Below are 21,206 nucleotides of genomic sequence, written 5' to 3'. Positions count from 1 at the left end.
ATATGTGACTGACCAGTTCTCTCGACATGCGCAGTCTTCAGTGACACTGGTGCTCAGTCATCTGCAGAAATGACAAGCACCATCTATAGACCCTGGTCTTGTGCGGCGTCAATGAGCAACGGCTCTCTGTGGATCTACTGCTGGGTGTGCAGGAGGCCCTGCCGCCCCTTCATCTTGAGGGTGGTGCTCCTCCAGTGAGCCAGGCCCTCCTGTCAAACTCTTCTTCTTCCCTGCTACCTGTAAGGCATAATGCATGCCACTAGATCACCAGGTTCCTGATGTTCTCCTCCTGCAGGGTGAAAGAGAGAAATGCGTGGGTTAGCATAGGTGTACTGAGGACCTCTCTTGGTTAAGTCTGAAGACCACTACACACATACAGGAAAGTGCTGGCCTCCACTTGGATGGCCAGTGTGTAGTGCGCTACGTGGCTGCCTGAGACCCCACCCACCTTTCTTTCACGCCGTTTGGCTGATTGGCGGCAGCTTCGGCTACTGGACTGCATGCTGTGCTCTCAGCTGAGGCGCTGGCCTCACTGTAAGACTGTATGGTTAGATTGACATAGCAAGGGGCAGCGAGCGCCTCCACCAGTGACTGCACCATGGCCACCTTTCGCAAGGGGAATGTACAACTTGCCCAGTTGTCCAATTGTCCTGCAGCCCCCTAAAACACACACTAACTTGCAGTCTGCACCCAAGGGGTGAAAGGTTCCTGAGCATTGGGTGGCATATTTGTGCTTTTGCGTTGATTGAATGGGCAGAAATGCTTCCTTGTGCAACTATGCCAGTCGTGTTTAGTTTTCTGACTTCCCTGATTCCTTTCCAACACCACCCCAAACCCCCATCGCCCCACCGCTATATTTGGCATTATTAAGCTCAATCTCGTTCTGAGACAACGTTTCATCAATAAGTCCACAGGCATGACACCTGATGTTGTGTGAGTGGTGGTCATATAATGGAAAAGAAAGCATGCTCCTTTGGTTGTTACAGAACCTTCAGTTAATTTATTCATGCCTGCCTCGAATGTTTGAACTGACCTTTTGGCCAGTCCATTTGAGGAAGTTTACTACAGTGAAGTAGTTATGTAAGTGATACTGCTGATGCTGATAAACCACTGAAACTCAGCGTTCGTAAATGCTGTGCTGTTATCAGAAATGACTACTTCTGGTAGTCCGTTAATGGCAAAGCTTTGACGTAGCTTCGCAATTGTAACAGAAGATGTTTGTGACTTCACCCCATATATATCCATTCATTTTAAGCGGGCATCAACAATGAGCAGAAACATTGTTCCCATGACAGGTCCCACATAGTCAATGTGTAACCGGTCCCATGGTCTTCCTGATGATTCCCATGGGTGCAATGAAGGCAACTTTTGCAGTTGCTGACATTGCACATAATTCTTCACTAAACTCTACTTCGCCATCCATCCTAGGCCACCATAGATAGCTGCGTGTTATGGTCTTCATTTGGGATATTCCTGGAAGTCAACTGTGTAGCTCAATTAGCAATGGCTCTATACCCCTGGAGGTACTATCACTTGTGCTCCCCACAATAAGATACCATCCTGGCTGGTTATTTCATGCCTTCTGTTGAAATATGGCTTCATTTTCTCAGATACAGGCTCTTGTGGCCAACCATGAAGTACTTCTTGTACTTGCGATAGGACTGGGTACCTACTTGGACAATCTCTGATCTGCTAAGCGCATACTGGTGATGAATCAAAGAAATGTAGCAAGAGAATAAGTTCTTGTGGAAATGGGACTTCCACATCCATTTATTATAAACGAAAAAGAGTAAGTGCATTGGCATTTGCAATTTGACTTCCAGGCCTATGAATGAAAGTATACTCGTATGCTGCAGGGATTAAAGCCCATCGTTGTTTTAATGACAAGGCTATAGATGGTATAGCCCTATCTTTATTGAACAATCCTATCAATGGCTTGTGGTCTGAAACGGTAGTAAATTGTTGGCCATGTACATACTGGTGAAATGTCTTAACATCAAAGATGATTGACAGGCCTTCTTTTCGTATCTACGAATAACCTTTCGCTGCTTTGGTAAGCGTTCTTGATACACAACCAATAGACCATTCCTGCCGTCGTCCATCCATTGGGAGAGCACTGCTCCCAATCCGTAGGGGGATGCGTCACAAGACAACACTAATTCTTTCCTCTGGTCATATTGTACTAATAGGTTGGATGAGGGTGTTCTGGGTTTTGAGAAGGGCTACAAAGTACGATTATCTTCAATGTTCTTAGCTGTGCTAGATGCCATGGGCCTCATCGCAGCTGGGCCCTTATAGGGATGGCCGTTTCTTTTGTAGGGTTCAGAGGATGCAGTTGCCTGGTTCTGCTCCCTTGTATTGTGTGCTGTAAGAGAGAGGGAAGAATTTTGAATGGTTGTGTAGCAGTGTGCTTGTGCCTGCTACAGCTGAATAGCTGGAGGTATGTGGGGTCAGCCAGATGTGGGTTTGAGGTTGGCAGCATTGGTAGGTGTATGAGGGTGAAGTGGAGTTTCTGGATTTGAAGTGTGAGTCCTGAGTGCTATGGTGTGCTGCTGGGTGAGTGATGGAGATGTGTATAATGGGCAGCGTGTGTGGTTGGTGTTATGATGAGTAAGAGATGTCATATGAAGAGGCATTCACAGACTATCCGTGTGAAGTCATTAGACTTCTTTTGGCACTGCTGTCAGGTCCTCAGTCCTAGACCCTGGGAATTGACTTCCCTGTCTACCTGCTCCCACTCCCTTCTAAGGCTGGTCCTTGAGGGGCTCTTGACCCCTACCACTAGACCGTGGCATCTCTCCTTGTCCACCTCAAGGTATCAATGCTCCCAATACTACAACCGTCGTTCTGGAACCCTCTTTCTGCCCTGGTGTTCACTTTAAAATAATTTCCATTGTAGCAACATTTTTATACAGCTTTCCTTTAAAGCTTCAGCTTGCCTTTAAGAGCAGAGGCTGGCCGTATGATGTGGTTGGCAAGCAAATCTCTTACTTATCACAGCACTAGCCTCTCACGCTGCTGACTGCACGAGGGGCCCCCTGCTGTAGCAGAAGATGTGCTGCCACATGGGCCAAAGTCCTGATTATGCAGGTAATGTCGGTACATGAAAACACAATCTTCCCCATATCGATCTGCATGGGCGTGGGAAAGTTGCAAATTTTGACACTGCACAAGCGTAACCCAATTTTTAAGCCAATAACGCCATAAGAAATTCACACCTGGGGGGAAATAAATAATTTTAAGAAGATAAAATGTATCTCATAGCAAAAATTATATAACTGGAGTCACTGTATGAGTGGAGTTCAATGACATTGGAGTACCTAATATTCTGAACAATAGCACACTTTATATAAATTAGTTCTGAACATGGATGAATTTTGGAAAATTTGATGGGATTGAACAGAAACAAACAGACCGCTGGAAGGCAATTCATCACATTCTGATGAAATGACTAGATTTCTATAAATATAAACGGAAAACAATGATATAACTCGATAATTACAATAAATACTTACAATAAGCTAGTAATGCAAATGGTTGCAACTCTTGTTGGCAATTGAACATGAATTATATTTGGTCGCTCTATCTCTCCGCCCCCCACACACACACCTTAAACCAGCTTATATTTCAACTCTTTCTTGGACTCGCACGCAAGTTCTGTCGAAGGGTCATGAGGACTCGTAACGTCAACTCTTTTCTTCTCCGCCGATGCTGCCAGACCTGCTGAGTTTTTCCAGGTAATTCTGTTTTTGTTTTGGATTTCCAGCATCCGCAGTTTTTTTGTTTTTATCTCTGTGTTTAATTGACTGCCACTGTTCTTCAAGAAATGCCTACCTCCTTGAAGAAGTTCTGTTCCTCTCTGCGACAAGATTTCCGTGTCTCTCTGTTGTCTTGCTCACCTTCCTTGCTTTCCATTTCCCTCCTAGTGTTTGACAAGGTGTTTACTAAAACCCGCTTTCACAGCCATATCTCCTTTCTCAGTGACTGTCTCCGTCTCCGACTTACCCCACGTGGATTTCAACTGAAATTCCACCCCTCATGTTTCGAACCCACCCAGGATTACAGGTATCTCCGGGACATAAAACGTTTCTCGGACTGCTGTTCCCGTCACATTCTGAAATCCACACTCAGTGCCATGCGCCGCCATATGAACACACTCGACCTCTCCCTCCAGCAGCACCGCCGTGCCCTTTTTCAAAGCTGCGTGTGCCCCCAGTTTCATTTTATCCTTCGGCTCATCCGACGCCTCAACAAGAAACTTTTTCTCTTTCTCTCAAGTGCTAAGGAACGCAAGCTGCAACAACTCATCGACACCAACACCCATCTAGGACCCTCCACCCCTGCCTGTTCCTCCGACCCCACCCTTTCTTCCAATCCCAACCCCAGCCGTGTATTCACTATACCCCCTGACCTTCCCCTCTCCGATGCTGAACGTTCAGTGCTCAGCAAAGGACTTAGTTTCATACCCTTACGCCCTCACCTCAATGAATTTCGGGCTCGGCATGATGCTGAACTCTTCTTCCGCCGTCTTCATCTCCGGGCTCACTTCTTTGGGCAGGAGTCCTCTCCCAGTTCAACGGATCCTTTTACCCATCTCCAATATTCTCCCTCCACCTGGACCCCTCCCTCTGGATTCTTACCTTCTCTTGATCTTTTCATTGAGAACTGTCGGCGCGACATTAGTCGTCTCAATTTCTCTGCTCCTCTCACCCATTCTAACCTGTCTCTCTCTGAACTTACTGCACTCCATTCTCTCAGGTCCAACCCTGACATTGTCATCAAACCCGCTGACAAGGGTGGTGCTGTTGTTGTCTGGCGCACTGACCTCTACCTCGCGGAGGCTGAGCGTCAACTCGCAGACACTTCCTCCTACCTCTCCCTGGACCATGACCCCACCACTGAACATCAAGCCATTATTTCCAGGACTGTCACTGACCTCATCTCCTCTGGGGATCTCCCTCCCACAGCTTCCATCCTGATAGTCTCCCAACCTCGGACGGCCCGCTTCTATCTCCTACCCAAAATCCACAAACCGAACTGCCCCGGTAGATCGATCGTCTCAGCTTGTTCCTGCCCCACAGAACTCATTTCTCGTTATCTTGACTCCCTTCTCTCTCCCCTTGTCCAGTCCCTTCCCACCTACATCCGTGATTCCTCTGACACCTTACGTCACATCAACAATTTCCAGTTCCCTGGCCCCAACCGCTTCCTCTTCACCATGGACGTCCAATCCCTCTACACCTCCATCCCCCACCAGGATGGTCTGAGGGCCCTTAGCTTCTTCCTCGAACAGAGGCCCGAACAATCCCCATCCACCACTACTCTCCTCCGTCTGGCTGAACTTGTTCTAACGCTGAACAATTTCTCCTTCAACTCCTCTCACTTCCTCCAAATAAAAGGTGTGGCTATGGGTACCTGCATGGGCCCCAGCTATGCCTGTCTCTTTATGGGGTATGTGGAACATTCCTTGTTGCAGTCCTACTCCGGCCCCCTTCCACAACTCTTTCTCCGGTACATCGATGATTACTTCGGTGATGTTTCATGCTCTGGTCAGGACTTGGAAAAATTTATTAATTTTGCTTCCAATCTCCACCCCTCCATCATTTTCACGTGGTCCATCTCTGACACGTCCCTTCCCTTCCTTGACCTCTCTGTCTCAATCTCTGGTGATATACTGTCCACCAATATCCATTACAAACCCACCGACTCCCACAGCTATCTCGACTACAGCTCCTCACACCCCGCTTCCTGTAAGGACTCCATCGCATTCTCTCAGTTCCTTCGCCTCCGTCGCATCTGTTCCGATGATGCTACATTCAAAAACAGTTCCTCTGACATGTCCTCCTTCTTCCTTAACTGAGGTTTTCCACCCACGGTCGTTGACAGGGCCCTCAACCGTGTCCGGCCCATCTCCCGCGCATCCGCCCTCACGCCTTCTCCTCCCTCCCAGAAACATGATAGGGTCCCCCTTGTCCTCACTTATCACCCCACCAGCCTCCGCATTCAAAGGATCATCCTCCGCCATTTCCGCCAACTCCAGCATGATGCCACCACCAAACACATCTTCGCTTCACCCCCCTTATCGGCATTCCGTAGAGATCGCTCCCTCCGGGACACCCTGGTCCACTCCTCCATCACCCCGTACTCCTCAACCCCCTCTTTTGGCACCACCCCATGCCCACGCAAAAGATGCAACACCTGCCTCTTCACTTCCTCTCTCCTCACCGTCCAAGGACCCAAACACTCCTTTCAAGTGAAGCAGCATTTCACTTGCATTTCCCCCAACTTAGTCTACTGCATTCGTTGCTCCCAATGTGGTCTCCTCTACATTGGAGAGACCAAACGTAAACTGGGCGACCACTTTGCAGAACACCTGCGGTCTGTCCGCAAGAATGACCCAAACCTCCCTGTCGCTTGCCATTTCAACACTCCACCCTGCTCTCTTGCCCACATGTCTGTCCTTGGCTTGCTGCATTGTTCCAGTGAAGCCCAACGCAAACTGGAGGAACAACACCTCATCTTCCGACTAGGGACTTTACAGCCTTCCGGACTGAATATTGAATTCAACAACTTTAGGTCGTAAGCTCCCTCCCCCATCCCCACACCCTTTCTGTTTCCCCCTTCCCTTTTTTTTCCAATAAATTATAAAGATTTTCCTTTTCCCACCTATTTCCATTATATAAAAAAAAACCCCACTAGAGCTATACCTTGAGTGCCCTACCATCCATTCTTAATTAGCACATTCGTTTAGATAATATCACCAACTTTAATTTTAACACCTATGTGTTCTATTGTACTATTGTCGTTGACATCTTTTGATGATCTGCTTCTATCACTGCTTGTTTGTCCCTACAACCACACCCACCCCCCTCCACCTCTTTGTCTCTCTAGCTCTCCGCCCCCCACACACACACCTTAAACCAGCTTATATTTCAACTCTTTCTTGGACTCGCACGCAAGTTCTGTCGAAGGGTCATGAGGACTCGAAACGTCAACTCTTTTCTTCTCTGCCGATGCTGCCAGACCTGCTGAGTTTTTCCAGGTAATTCTGTTTTTGTTTTGGATTTCCAGCATCCGCAGTTTTTTTGTTTTTATATATGAATTATATTTACTTTACCGTTCAGCACCTATCAAGATGTAAACATTGCTCAAAAGGAGAATTGAATGGCAATACCTTTTCGACAGGCTTTCATTGGCTGGTTCTCTAGCCAAACGCTTGCTCTGTCCCTGGTTAGTTGGAACACGAGTGATAGGTGTGAGATCCTTGAATGAAACAAATTGGAATGAATTAGATATTCTCCTCACTGCTGTGGATTTGCAACAAATTCTTGCACTGTTATATCAGAATTTCCGAATGTATTTGGGAGGAATACTCTTACACTCTACAGCATGAAAACTGAGGCCATTGCCTCCCCAGTACTAAATAAATCTGAAGGAGAATTTTTCTTTTGGTGAGGGATGGAACAGACATATTATCACTGAACCAGTTTCCGCCTGAAACACATAACTGCCCAGTACAGCAAAGTTAAAGTTACGATGGACCGCCTATTTAACTAGCAATTTTAACACTCAACCTCAGAACAACACCCCAGGTTGTCAGCATTTCTATATCAAATCATATATCCCTGTGCTTTTTCAGATGGAGAGCCTGATGCTCTGGGCTCTAACTCACCAGGAATCATGTTGAGACTACTCAAATTAATTTCAGGTAGGAGGCAACATAAGAACCTTCTGACCCCATCAGTCTAAGCTGGTTTAAAACACAAAATTCAGATTTAAAGTGATAATGGAGGCAATTTTCATGCAGAGTGTACAGTGGGTGGGCTGTGGGCAGGTCCATCTTCTTTTGTGATTGTGCTCCATTTATTTACATTGAATAGGTGAGCTGCCAGCACGAATCACAGTGTTTATCAGCAGCTCGATGATTGGGAGGGTGGAAAATCTGAATGGGGCAGCTGATCATAATCAACCGAGTGCAGCACCTCAAAGGGGACAGGTGGAAGTGCAGGGAAGTGAAATGAAGCAGCAGTTTACAGCAGCTGGAAAATGTTTCCAATACTGCCAACAGCAAGGAGGTGACGTACTGGAAAGTGTTAAGATTCAAACGATGTAAATGACCACAATAAAAATAAATAGCAGACTGACTTCCAGCTTTCCCTAACGGAAGCTGTGGTTCATTCTTTCGACCTGTAGCATCCAGAGTTTGTGGGTGGGTTGAGGAACTGGTGGTAGTGATGCAAATAATGATGAAAATGGCACTGAGGTCCGGACCCAATTTGCCAATTCAAACAAGACCATTCCTGGCAGCAGCTCTGGCTGCCTAAATTGAGGTTCAGTGAGAATTGGAATGGAAGGAACTCCAGCAGCAAGTTGGCAGCTGAGTTTATGATTTTACCACCCAGTTTCCACCAAATCCAGGGCAGTAGAGAGATAAAAATTAGTCCCAATATTTTTTTCACAACTCCTGCCACCTAAGGCCTGAAAATTTCTTCGTGGTTTGGGAACAGAAAGTGCAAATGGTTCTAATATTGACATTTTTGAAACAACCAGGATGCTTCACAAAAACAGAATTACCTGGAAAAACTCAGCATGTCTGGCAGCATCGGTGGAGAAGAAAAGAGTTGATGTTTTGAGTCCTCATGACCCTTCAGCAGAACTGGGTGAATCCAAGGAGAGAGGTGAAATATAAGCTGTTTAAGGTAGGGGGAGTGGTTGGGTGGGGGGAGAGAAGTGGAGGGGGGTGCTGTGGTTGTAGGGACAAGCAAGCAGTGATAGGAGCAGATAATCAAAAGATGTCAGAGACAAAAAAACAAAAGAACACAGAGGTGTTGAAGTTGGTGATATTATCTAAACGAATGTGCTATTTAAGAATGGATGGTAGGGCACTCAAGGTTTGGCTCTAGTTGGGGTGGGGGGCATAAAAGATTTCAAAATAGTGGAAATATATGGGAAAAGCAAAAGCTATATAAATTATTGGAAAAAACAAAAGGAAGGGGGAAGAAGCAGAAAGGGAGTGGGGATGGAGGAGGGAGGTCAAGATCTAAAGTTGTTGAATTCAATATTCAGTCCGGAAGGCTGTAAAGTGCCTAGTTGGAAGATGAGGTGCTGTTTCTCCAGTTTGCGTTGGGCTTCACTGAAACAATGCAGCAAGCCAAGGACAGACATGTGGGCAAGATAGCAGGGTGGAGTGTTAAAATGGCAAGCGACAGGGAGGTTTGGGTCATTCTTGCGTACAGACCGCAGGTGTTCTTCAAAGCGGTCGTCCAGTTTCCGTTTGGTCTCTCCGATGTAGAGGAGACCGCATTGGGAGCAACGAATGCAGTAGACTAAGTTGGGGGAATTGCCAGTGAAATGCTGCTTCACTTGAAAGGAATGTTTGGGCCCTTGGACGGTGAGGAGAGAGGAAGTGAAGGGGCAGGTGTTGCAACTTTTGCGTGGCATGGGGAACTGCCATAGGTGGGGGTTGAGGAGTTGGGGGTGATGGAGGATTGGACCAGGTTGTCCCGGAGGGACTGATCCCTACGGAGTGCCGCTGGGGGGGTGAAGCGAAGATGTGTTTGGTGGTGGCATCATGCTGGAGTTAGCGGTAATGGCGGAGGATGATGCTTTGAATGTGGAAGCTGGTGGGGTCATAAGTGAGGAAAAGGGCGACCCTATCATGTATCTGGGAGGGAGGGGAATGCGTGAGGGTGGATACGCGGGAGGTGGGTTGGCACGGTTGAGGGCCCTGTCAACTGCTGTGTGCGGAAAACCTCAGTTAAGGAAGAAGGAGGACATGTCAGAGGAACTGTTTTTGAAGGTAGCATCATCAAAACAGATGCGACGAAGACGAAGGAACTGAGATAATGGGATGGAGTCCTTACAGGAAGTGGGGTGTGAGGAGCTTTAGTCGAGGTAGCTGTGGGAGTCGTTAGGCTTGTAATGGATATTGGTGGACAGTGTATCAGAGATTGAGACAGAGAAGTCAAGGAAGGGAAGGGAAGTGTCAGAGATGGACCACGTGAAAATGATGGAGGGGTGGAGATTGGAAGCAAAATGAATAAATTTTTCCAAGTCCTGATGAGAACATGAAGCAGCACCGAAGTAATCATCAATGTACCGGAGAAAGAGTTGTGGAAGGGGGCCGGATTAGGACTGGAACAAGGAATGTTCCACATACCCCATTAAGAGACAGGCATAGCTGGGGCCCATGCGGGTACCCATAGCCACACCTTTTATTTGGAGGAAGTGAGAGAATTTGAAGGAGAAATTGTTCTGTGTGAGAACAGGTTCAGCCAGACGGAGGAGAGTAGTGGTGGATGTGGATTGTTCGGGCCTCTGTTCGAGGAAGAAGCTAAGGGCCCTCAGACCATCCTGGTGGGGGATGGAGGTGTAGAGGGATTGCACAGCCATGGTGAAGAGGAAACGGTTGGGGCCAGGGAATTGGAAATTGTTGATGTGACCTAAGGTATCAAATGAATCACAGATGTAGGTGGGAAGGGACTGTACAAGGGGAGAGAGAAGGGAGGCAAGATAACGAGAAATGAGTTCCGTGGGGCAGGAGCAAGCTCACACAATCGGTCTACCGGGACAGTTGTGTTTGTGGATTTTTGGGTAGGAGGTAGAAGCGGACCGTCCGAGGTTGGGCGACTATCAGGTTGGAAGCTGTGGAAGGAAGATCTCCAGAGGAAATGAGGTCAGTGACAGTCCTGGAAATAATGGCTTGATGTTCAGTGGTGGGGTCATGGTCCAGGGGGAGGTAGGAGGAAGTATCTGCAAGTTGACGCTCAGCCTCCGTGAGGTAGAGGTCAGTGCGCCAGACAACAACAGCACCACCCTTGTCAGCAGGTTTGATGACAATGTTGCGGTTGGTCCTGAGAGAACGGAGTGCATTAAGTTCAGAGAGAGATAGATTAGAATGGGTGAGCGGAGCAGAGAAATTGAGATGACTAATGTCACACCGACAGTTCTCAATGAAAAGATCAGAGGAAGGTAAGAAACCAGACTGAGGGATCCAGATGGAGTGAGAATATTGGAGGTGGGTAAAAGGATCCATTGAACGGGGAGAGGACTCCTGCCCAAAGAAGTGAGCCTGGAGACGAAGACCGCAGAAGAAGAGTTCAGCATCGTGCCGCGCCTGAAATTCATTGAGATGAGGGCGTAAGTGTCTGAAACTATATCCTTTGCTGAGCACTGAACGTTCAGTGTCGGAGAGGGGAATGTCAGGGGGTATAGTAAATACACGGCTGGGGCTGGGATTGAAAGTTGGGGTGGGGATGGAGCGACACTTAGAGGTGAAGGGTCCTAGATGGGTGTTGGTGTTGATGAGTTGTTGGAGCTTGTGTTCCTTAGCATTAGAGAGAAAGAGAAAAAGTTTCTTGTTGCGGTGTTGGATGAGCAAAGAATAAAGTGAAACTGGGGGCACGCGCAGCTTTGAAAAAGGGTACGGCGGTGCTGCTGGAGGGAGAGGTCGAGTGTGTTCATAAGGTGGCGCATGGCACTGAGTGTGGATCTCAGAAAGTGACGGGAACATCAGTCCGAGAAATATTTTATGTCCCAGAGATACCTGTTATCCTGGGTGGGTTTGAAACTGGTCCTCTCCTCCCTCACCCCCTACTCCTCAACGCTCACCTATGGCCTCTCCCCATGCCCACGCAAATGATGCAACACCTGCCCCTTCACTTCCTCTCTCCTCACCGTCCAAGGGCCCACACACTCCTTTCAAGTGAAGCAGTATTTCACTTGCAAATCCCCCAACATAATCTACTGCATTCGTTGCTCACAATGCGGTCTCCTCTGCACTGGAGTGACCAAACATAAACTGCGCGACTGCATTGCAGAACACCTGCGGTCTGTCCGCAAGAATGACCCAAACCTCCCTGTCGCTTGCCATTTTAACACTCAACCCTGCTCTCTTGCCCACATGTCAGTCCTTGGTTTGCTCTATTGTACCAGTGAAACCCAACGCAACCTGGAGGAACAGCACCTCATCTTCCGGCTAGGCACTTTAAAGCCTTCCGGAATAAATATTGAATTCATGAACTTTAGATCTTGACCTCCCTCTTCCATCCCCACCCCCTTTCTGTTTCTTTCCCCTTCCTTTTGTTTTTACAATAATTTATATATTTTTTCTTTTCCCACCTATTTCCATTATTTTTTAAATCTTTTATGCCCCCCCAACCCCACTAGAGCTATACCTTGAGTGACCTACCATCCATTCTTAATTAGTACATTCGTTTACATAATATCACCAACTTCAACACCTTTGTGTTCTTTTGTTCTTTTGTCTGTGACAACTGTTGATTATCTGCTCCTATCACTACTTGCTTGTCCCTACAACCACACCACCCCCCTCCACTTCTCTCCCCCCACCCAACCTCACCACCCAGCACCAGAACCCCCCCACTTCCCCCACCCCCCGCTCATCTTATACCAGCTTATATTTCACCCCTCTCCTTGGATTCACCCAGTTCTGTTGAAGGGTCATGAGGACTCGAAACGTCAACTCTTTTCTTCTCTGCTGATGCTGCCAGATCTGCTGAGTTTTTTCAAGGTAAATCTGCAATAGCAACTTGAAGGCGCACACCTTCTCCTCCCTCCCAGATACATGATAGGGTCCCCCTTGTCCTCACTTATCACCCCACCATCCTCTGCATTCAAAGGATCTTCCTCCGCCATTTCCGCCAACTCCAGCATGATGCCACCACCAAACACATCTTCCCTTCACCCCCCTGCCGGCATTCCGTAGGGATCGTTCCCTCCGGGACACCCTGGTGCTCTCCTCCATCACCCTCTACTCCTCAACCCCCATCTATGGCACCTCCCCATGCCCACGCAAAAGATGCAACACCTGCCCCTTCACTTCCTCTCTCCTCACCGTTCAAGGGCCCAAACAATCCTTTCAAGTGAAGCAGCATTTCATTTGCATTTCCCCCAACTTAGTCTACTGCATTCGTTGCTCCCAATGCGGTCTCCACTACAATGGAGAGGCCAAATGTAAACTGGGCGACCGCTTTGTAGAACACCTGCGGTCTGTCCGCAAGAATGACCCAAACCTCCCTGTCGCTTGCCATTTTAACACTCCACCCTGCTCTCTTGCCCACATGTCTGTCCCTGGTTTTCTGCATTGTGCTAGTGAAACCCAACGCAAACTGGAGGAACAGCACCTCATCTTCCGACTAGGCATTTTACAGCCTTCCGGACTGAATATTGAATTCAACAACCTTAGATCTTGACCTCCCTCCTCGAAGCTGCCAGACCTGCTGAGTTTTTCCAGGTAATTCTGTTTTTGTTTTGGATTTCCAGCATCCGCAGTTCTTTGTTTTTATCAGGATGCTTTGTCCTGTCCTGCACAGTCCTGCCATTATTCCCACACTTCAAAGCCCATGTACTAGAACCTGACCCTAATCCTAATCCTAACACTGGCTGGATACACAGAACGCACTCTATTTAATTTTCTCAAGCTTCAGAATTTTGGACCAGTAAAATTAAATGTACTCTTCCCTGAACGGAACTCCTCCATGAAAAAGTCTCTACACAAACACAAATAAGTTCATTGTTGTTAAATAACTGGACCAACTAACAGGGGTCTAATTCTTTATCAATAACATCACCAACCAAGCAATATTATTTTTAGGAAGTCTCATGTTATCAGATCAAACATGGGCATGGAAACATCCTGCTCTCCCTCAATTGGTGAATCAATATTCCTTCATGTTGAACACCACTTGGAAGAAGCACTGAGGATAGCAAGGACACAGTTAACAACAGTAAAGATATATCTATCTACATTTGTAATAGGCTGCTTACAGGTTGAGGAATCTGAGAAACAGGCAGTTGCATGTCATTCGCACTTTGGCTGTTACTTTGGATTGGATCTGTTAGGAAAATTCAGAGAAATATAATAAGATATCATTGTTTACACTTTATATTCAGCAACTTAAGTATTAGTTTTACTCGCAATTATTTTATATAGAATGTCAATTGAGAGTTTGGAGGCACAGTGATTATCTGTCTGGATTAGCAATCTAAAGGTTTGGACTAATGAACTGGAGTGCACACGTTTAAGTGCAACTATGACAGCTAGGAATTTAAGATTAGTTAATTAAATACACCTGAAATAAAAAGCTAGTAACTGTATTGGTGATCATGAAACAACCAGAATGGAGCAAAAACCATTCTAGTTCCCTAATATCCTTTAGGAAAGAAATTCTTTTGACCTTGCTTGACATGTGAGTAACTACAGATCCATAGCAATATAGTTGACTCTTAACTGCCTTTGTTTTTATCAAACTGCTGCAGAAGCATTGAATAAGACAAATACTGAACAAACAACCTAACATCAACCTAAGCACCAGACATGACAAAGACACACGCAGTCCGGTCATCTCTGCAAAGACCTCTCCTTAACAATTTGAGGGAACTGTTCCATAGACTAATCAAGCAATGGCATAACATAATCATACTCCCAGATTCCACCATCAGGTCCCTGGGTATGTCCTGTTCTACCAGCAGAAAAGGCTCACCAGTGGCTGCAGCACAGTTGTATATAGTTTGAAGGGCCTGTTCTTGGGAGTTCTCAATAATGACTCTGGTCTCCATGAAGTCTCATGGTATCAGATGAAACATGGGCAATGAAACATCCTGCTCTCCCTCAATTGGTGAATCAATATTCCTCCATGTTGAACACCACTTGGAAGAAGCACTGAGGATAGCAAGGACACAGGATATACCCTGGATAGGGGAGATTAATGTCTATCACCAATAGTAGCTTGGTGGCACCACCAAACTGCAGATATTTCTTTATTGTTAGATTACAATTCTAGAACTCCTAGTGAACAACATGGTGTGGAGTATCCACATCACATGAATTGGCAGCTCACCACCACTTTCTCAAGGACATTTAGGGATGGACAATAAATGCTAGCCTTGCCACTGACACAAACATCGCGTGAATGTATAAATCCAAAAGCATATGCTACCTTTTATATGAGAATAACACATCTTGGAATTCTGCTGCAGCTATATAACTGCAGAAAGCTTGCAATGTTTACTATGCAGCCATGAGAAATTTTATATTGTGGCCAGAGTGCATGATTCCATTCAACATATAATATTATGAGATTAAATATTTAAAATCAGTCATACTTAATATTGGCCACAACAGAGTAAAATCACCAAGAACTGTGGAGTGATTGCAGTGACATGAGAAAGGAGAAGCTTACCCATGGTGGATTGTATCCCTCAGGTGGTGTTCAGGTTGGGTGCAGTACATTGTACTGGACAAAGTGCACCTGGCATGTGGTGGAAACATGCTTTATATCCAAATAAGCTTTTCTTATACCACAACACCTTTTGTTATTGAATAGCAATTACATAATAAAGCATAAGGTACATCACATTGAAAAGAACTAGTGCCCTCAAAAAGCTGGATTCAGACAGCATAAAAAGCAAGTCTACAGTGCTGCTTTTGTCTGCACTGGACTGCTGCTTTGGGCTGCATTTGAATGCTTCAGCTGGACTTTGATGAATGAGGGAGTTTTAAGGGTTTACTTAACTTAAGAGTTAATTTCTATCTACAGTTTAGTCTCTCTTTAATTAAGCAATTAACTAAAATTTGCTCTTTGGTTCAGAGCAGGTGAATTTTAGTCCAGCTTTAAAACAGCGCACATTCAGGCTCCGCTTGCATCTAGTGCTATGCGCTTCCTGTGCAGGCGGTTGTGCATGAGGTGGGGGGTGGGGGATTCCCCAAAAGGTGAGAGTGCGCTCTTTCGCACATTTTCACAATAGAGCGCACATCTCCCTGAGGCTAAGTGCTTCCTCAGGGATATCGCTGACTGCTGTATAAAATCTTTAAACATAGAAAAATAATAAAATCCTTAACATGTCCCCCTCATGTGAGAATGTCACACGAGATGGGACATGTTAATAAATTTCACTGAGACTTTAGTAAACTTTTTTAAACCCTACCTGAAACATCATCCCGCCAGTGGATGAGGTTTCATGTTTTCTCAGAAGCCACCGGGGCTCCTGGCCTGCCTGCCAGCCTTAATGTTAGACGGGCAGGGCATTTAATTGTTTTAATTATCCTGTCAATGGCCTCAATTGGCCATTGAAACGTCGGCAGGCGCACTGCTGATCTTGCTGTGCCCCCACCTTCCTGAAAATTTAAATGGGCCGAGATGACATTGGGGGTTCCTCCCTACGTCATCCCACGTCATTTTGCTGTCAGCGAGCCGGCTCCCAATTGCACTTATCATTTACAAAAGAGAACGCACTAGATTTCACAAACACACAAATACTTTGTGGTATCAATAGATTAATAAACTCCTCTGGAATGATACAGAAATAAAAAAAAATGGCCTTATAAAATCTATGCAGCACTACTACCTTGACTCATACAGTGGATCCAGCCAGAGCATTTTTTTCAGTCTCCTGCCTCTATCACAATTAACTCTTAACAAGGTTGCCATAAAACTTTAAAACATAAACATTATAAAATATATATAAAGTACCTTGTAAAAGACATCAGTGGAGTTGTAGACCGATTAATAAATCTACGATTTCGCAATGTGACAGATCCCTCTGGCTAACCTATGCTTCACTTTAAGACACTTTACTTTAAGATACTTTACAAATAGGTTACTTTGTAATAAACTTACAGTGATACAGTTAGAATGCATTAAAGACATCAACTCAAAATGATTCATATGTAGTCCAGAAAGGAATATACAAATGAAATTCCTTTATCTGCATTAAGCTTGAGTAATACGTAGCTTGTAAACACTCTCAACCTTTCACAAAGTTATTTAATAAACTTTACCTTCTTGATGAGATGTTGGAGTAACTGCTGTATCCTCAGATTGTTCATCACCAAGATGGGTATCTTTCTATTAATGAAGGAGAAACAGTATGAAATGAAAAGCCTTCTGTCAGATTCAGGCTACTTCTGTTGTCATGATCCACCTTCAGCACATCATTGTGAAAGCTCCCAGTTATGCTCTTCACAACTGACATCAAACATTTAATCCAATACCAATAGGATTCCTGCTCACTTCGCCAAGTACATCTTTTGACTAGGATCTCATTTTATCATCAATATGTGAATGCCTAACTTAAATAAATTTAAGTGAAAGTGGCTATTTCTTAAACAGATGACAGCAAAATTGTTGATGAAGCAAAGCCATGATTATTTCAAAACCTTTTAAAATTAATTTTAAAGTGCTACTTTGCTGCTTTATAAAAATGGATTTATTTCTCCATTTATTCAATACCCTGCAGTCAAAAGTGCCAAGTGGATGATCCATCTCAGCGTCCTCCTGAGGTCCCCAGCAGCACAGAGGCTAGTCTTCAGAAAAGTTTGATTCACTTCACGTGACTTCAAGAAGCAGCTGAAATCACTGGATAGTACAAAGTATTTGGCCCTGATAACATTCCAGCAATAGTGCTGAAGACTTGTGCCCCAGGACTAGCTGCATCCGTAGCCAAGCTGTTCCAGTACAGCTACAACACTGGCATCTACCTGACAATGCCCAGGTATGTTGTGTACACAAAAAGGAGGACAAATCCAACCCGGCCAATTACCATCCCCTCAGTCTATTTGTGATCATCAGTATTGTGATGGAAGGTGTCATGGACATTGCTATCAAGTAGCAATTACTCAGCAATAACCTGCATCCTGATGCTCAGTTTGGACTCTGCCTGGGCCACGCAGCTCCTGACCTCATTACAGCCTTTGTCTAAACATGGACAAAAGAGCTGAACTCCTGAGGTGAGGTGAGAATGACTGCTGTTGATATCAAGGCAGCATTTGGCTGAGTGTGACATCAAGGAGCCCTAACAAAACTGGAGTCAATGGGAATCACGGGGAAAAGTCTCTGCTGGTTTGAGTCATACCTAGTATAAAGCAAGATGGCTGTGGTTGTTGGAGGCCATTCATCTCACTCCTAGGACATTGCAGCAGGAGTTCCTCAAGATAGTGTCCTAGGCCCAACCATCTTCAAATGCTTCATCAATGACCTTCCTCCATAATAAGGCAAAACTTGGGGATGTTTGCTGATGATTGCACAATGCTCAGTACCGTTGGCAACTCCTCAGATACGGATCATAGTCCGGTGTCCATATGCAGGAAGACCTGGACAATATCCAGGCTTGAGCTGACAAGTGGCTTGTAACATTCATGCTAAACAAATGCCAAGCAATGACCATCTCCAACAAGAGAGAGAATCTAACCAACTCTCCTCGACATTCAATGGCATTACTGGGAAAACTTTTCCCCCTGTTGGTGGGGAGGTTAGGGAATGGGTGTGCTGCTGATCAGCACCTCCAATTGGGTGCACTACCATGTTATGTGGGTGGGCCAATTAAGGCAAAACAGCGCACAGGTCTCCCTGAGGCTCAGGGAGATCGACTCCGAATTAAAACTTGTGATACAAATGATGGAAAAATTCCCTGACGTAGACATGTCCCAACTCATGTGACAGTGTCATATGATATGGGACATGCCCGTAACTTTTATTGAAACCTTTATTAAAAATGTAAATACCCTCATGAATCCTCTCCCATGGATGAGGTTTCATGCTTTTTCTGAAGCCCGACAGGGCTCCTGGCCTGCCTGCCAACCTTAAGGTTGGATGGGCAGGTCAATTAATGATTTTAATTAGTTTCTCAATGGCCTCAAATAGGCCTTTGGCAGGTCGACGGGCACGCAGCTGACACCCGAAGTCATCCCGCGTCATTTTAAACGTCAGCGAGTGGGTCCTGCCCCCGCTCGCTGACCAGAAGATTCTGCCCACCATTGCCGAATGCCGTACTATCAATATCCTGTGGGTTACCATTGATCAGAAACTGAAATGGACCGGCCGTATAACTATCATGGCTACAAGAGCAGGTCAGAGACGGCGAATTCTGAATAACTCACCTCCTGACTCCCCAGAGTCTGCCCACCATTTACAAGGCACAAGTCAGGCATGTGATTGAATAGCCTCTGCTTGCCTGGATGAGTGCAGCTTCAACAACTCCCAAGAAGCTCATCACCATCTAGAACAAAACAGTCCACTTGGTTGGCAATTCATCCACCGAATTTAAAATTCACTCCCTCCAACCCAACACACAGTGGCAGCAGTGTGTACTGTATATAAGATGCAGCAACCCATCAATGCTCCTTCGACAATGCCTTCAAGGGGAGTTATGGTTGGGCAACAATTCTGGCCCTGCCAGCAACACCAATATCCCATGAAGAAAAAAAAAAGTTTATATCCTACCTTTTAAAAATATTAATTGTACTTGATTGTTTACATCACATTTAAAGATTAGCAGATTTGCATTTCGCCATTTTTGGAATAAACCTTCAGTTAGTAGAGTGCATAGTGACACAAAATGTAAAATGAGAACCAAGTTCCTCTTAGACATTTCCATTCTATGCAACATTATATCCATGAAGAACTGCTACTAATCTGCTACCCATGAATAACCTCAACGCAGTGAGTGGTCCCAGCTGCACTAATGTGGCTTTATCACTTTTCACATTACATTGATTAATTGAGATTTTTTTTATTTGAAACATTCAATTTTGGGATCAGGACATTGCTGGCAAAAACATCTCAATTTGCCCTTGAGAAAATCATTCTTTTTGAATGATGCAATGCTTATAGTAATGTTACTCACACAATTCTACCATTAGGTAGGTAGGGAACTCCATGATTATGACTCAGTGTCAATGAAGGAATGGTGATTTTTGTCCCAGTCAGGATTGACAGAATAGGCATCTTGGAGATGTTAGTGTGCCCATGCACCTGCTGTCTTTGTCATTATAGATAGTGCAGACTACGGGTTTGCCAGCAAAGGCTTTGCGACTTACTGCAATGCATTTATAGTTAACATGCATTGTAACACTGGTGTGCCAGTGGTGGAGAGAGTGAAAGGTTAATCTGGTGGATAAGATGTCAATCAAGTGTACTACTTGGTCTTGGATGGTGTTGAGCTTGAGTGTTGTTGCAGGTGCACCCATCCAGGAAAAAGAATATTCCATCACACTCCTGAATTATGGCTTCTAAGTGGCAGAGCAGCTTTGAGGAGACAGGGCATGAGCCACTTGCCAAACTACAGAATACCTAGTTTCTGACCTGCGTTGGTAACTACAGCATTAATATAGCTGGTCCAGTGAAATTGCTCCAGTTCCTACCAATCACAACAGAGCTAAAAGTAGTTTTGTTTTTGGACTTCAGTCGGGAAACCATACTTTCTCCAGCTTTAATTTGTGTGTCATTTGTCAACTTGACAGGGCACTGTCAGCAAACGAGCATCACACCATCATGAGAGGTAACACAGTACATTGCTGATCCAGCTGCCATTGTATACCTGTATGTGCTTTAGGACTTCATCATCTTCTACCCCCCATGCTGAGAAGTGACCAGCAGTCATTCGATGTTGTACGGGGGTTGTCTTTATCATGTTCTTACAGCCTGTACTGGGAGTGGGAACAGACCATAATTTTGGAGAAAGACTCCTTTTCCTGTAAAGAAATTCCAGGGACAGACAAAATTAATATAATTATCGTGGCATATCACAAGATTTTTGAAACTTGCAAAAGACATCGATTTGCAGAAGTCTGCAAACTGTCTACATTTATAATTAGACAATGATAATTGACAAGAAATGTTACAATCAACAATTCACTTCAGGCAAAATGAAGTGCAAAGATTTTTGTGGTAAACCCCAATACAAGAATAGATTCAGCACATTAACATACTCAGCACGAAATATTAATAAATGATCTTAAACAGAATTAAAACATTGAGAGTTTCATCAGTAGTCAGTGCAATGTGCATATATACAACTGAGCAGATTAACAGATGTGTTACAGCATAGAGACGGGAAATTAAATCTCAAGCAGAGATCAAGAAGTTGACTGAATGGGCTAGAAATTCATTGGTCTACTTCCACTTCCTGGGGTCTCACTGTGCTGGCCCTTTGCTCCGTGGCCCGCTACATTAAAATAATGTGCTCCCAGGAAGTCCTGGAAGACCTTGAATGGGGCATTCTCCTGACTTCAGCCCACTAGTTGAATGACATCATTTGTGACTTGACAACGGTAAATTGTCTCTTGTCCTTCTCGATCTGTCTGCAACCTTTTATATGGTTAATTGCATCATCTTCCTCTAGCGCCTCTCCACTATCATCCAGCTGGATGGAACTGTATTTGATTGGTTCCATCCTTATCTAGTCAT

Source organism: Carcharodon carcharias, chromosome 5 (genome assembly GCF_017639515.1).
Source record: "Carcharodon carcharias isolate sCarCar2 chromosome 5, sCarCar2.pri, whole genome shotgun sequence".
Lineage (NCBI taxonomy): Eukaryota > Metazoa > Chordata > Chondrichthyes > Lamniformes > Lamnidae > Carcharodon > Carcharodon carcharias.
The sequence above is the reverse complement of the archived record's forward strand: the minus strand, read 5'-3'. Positions refer to the sequence as shown.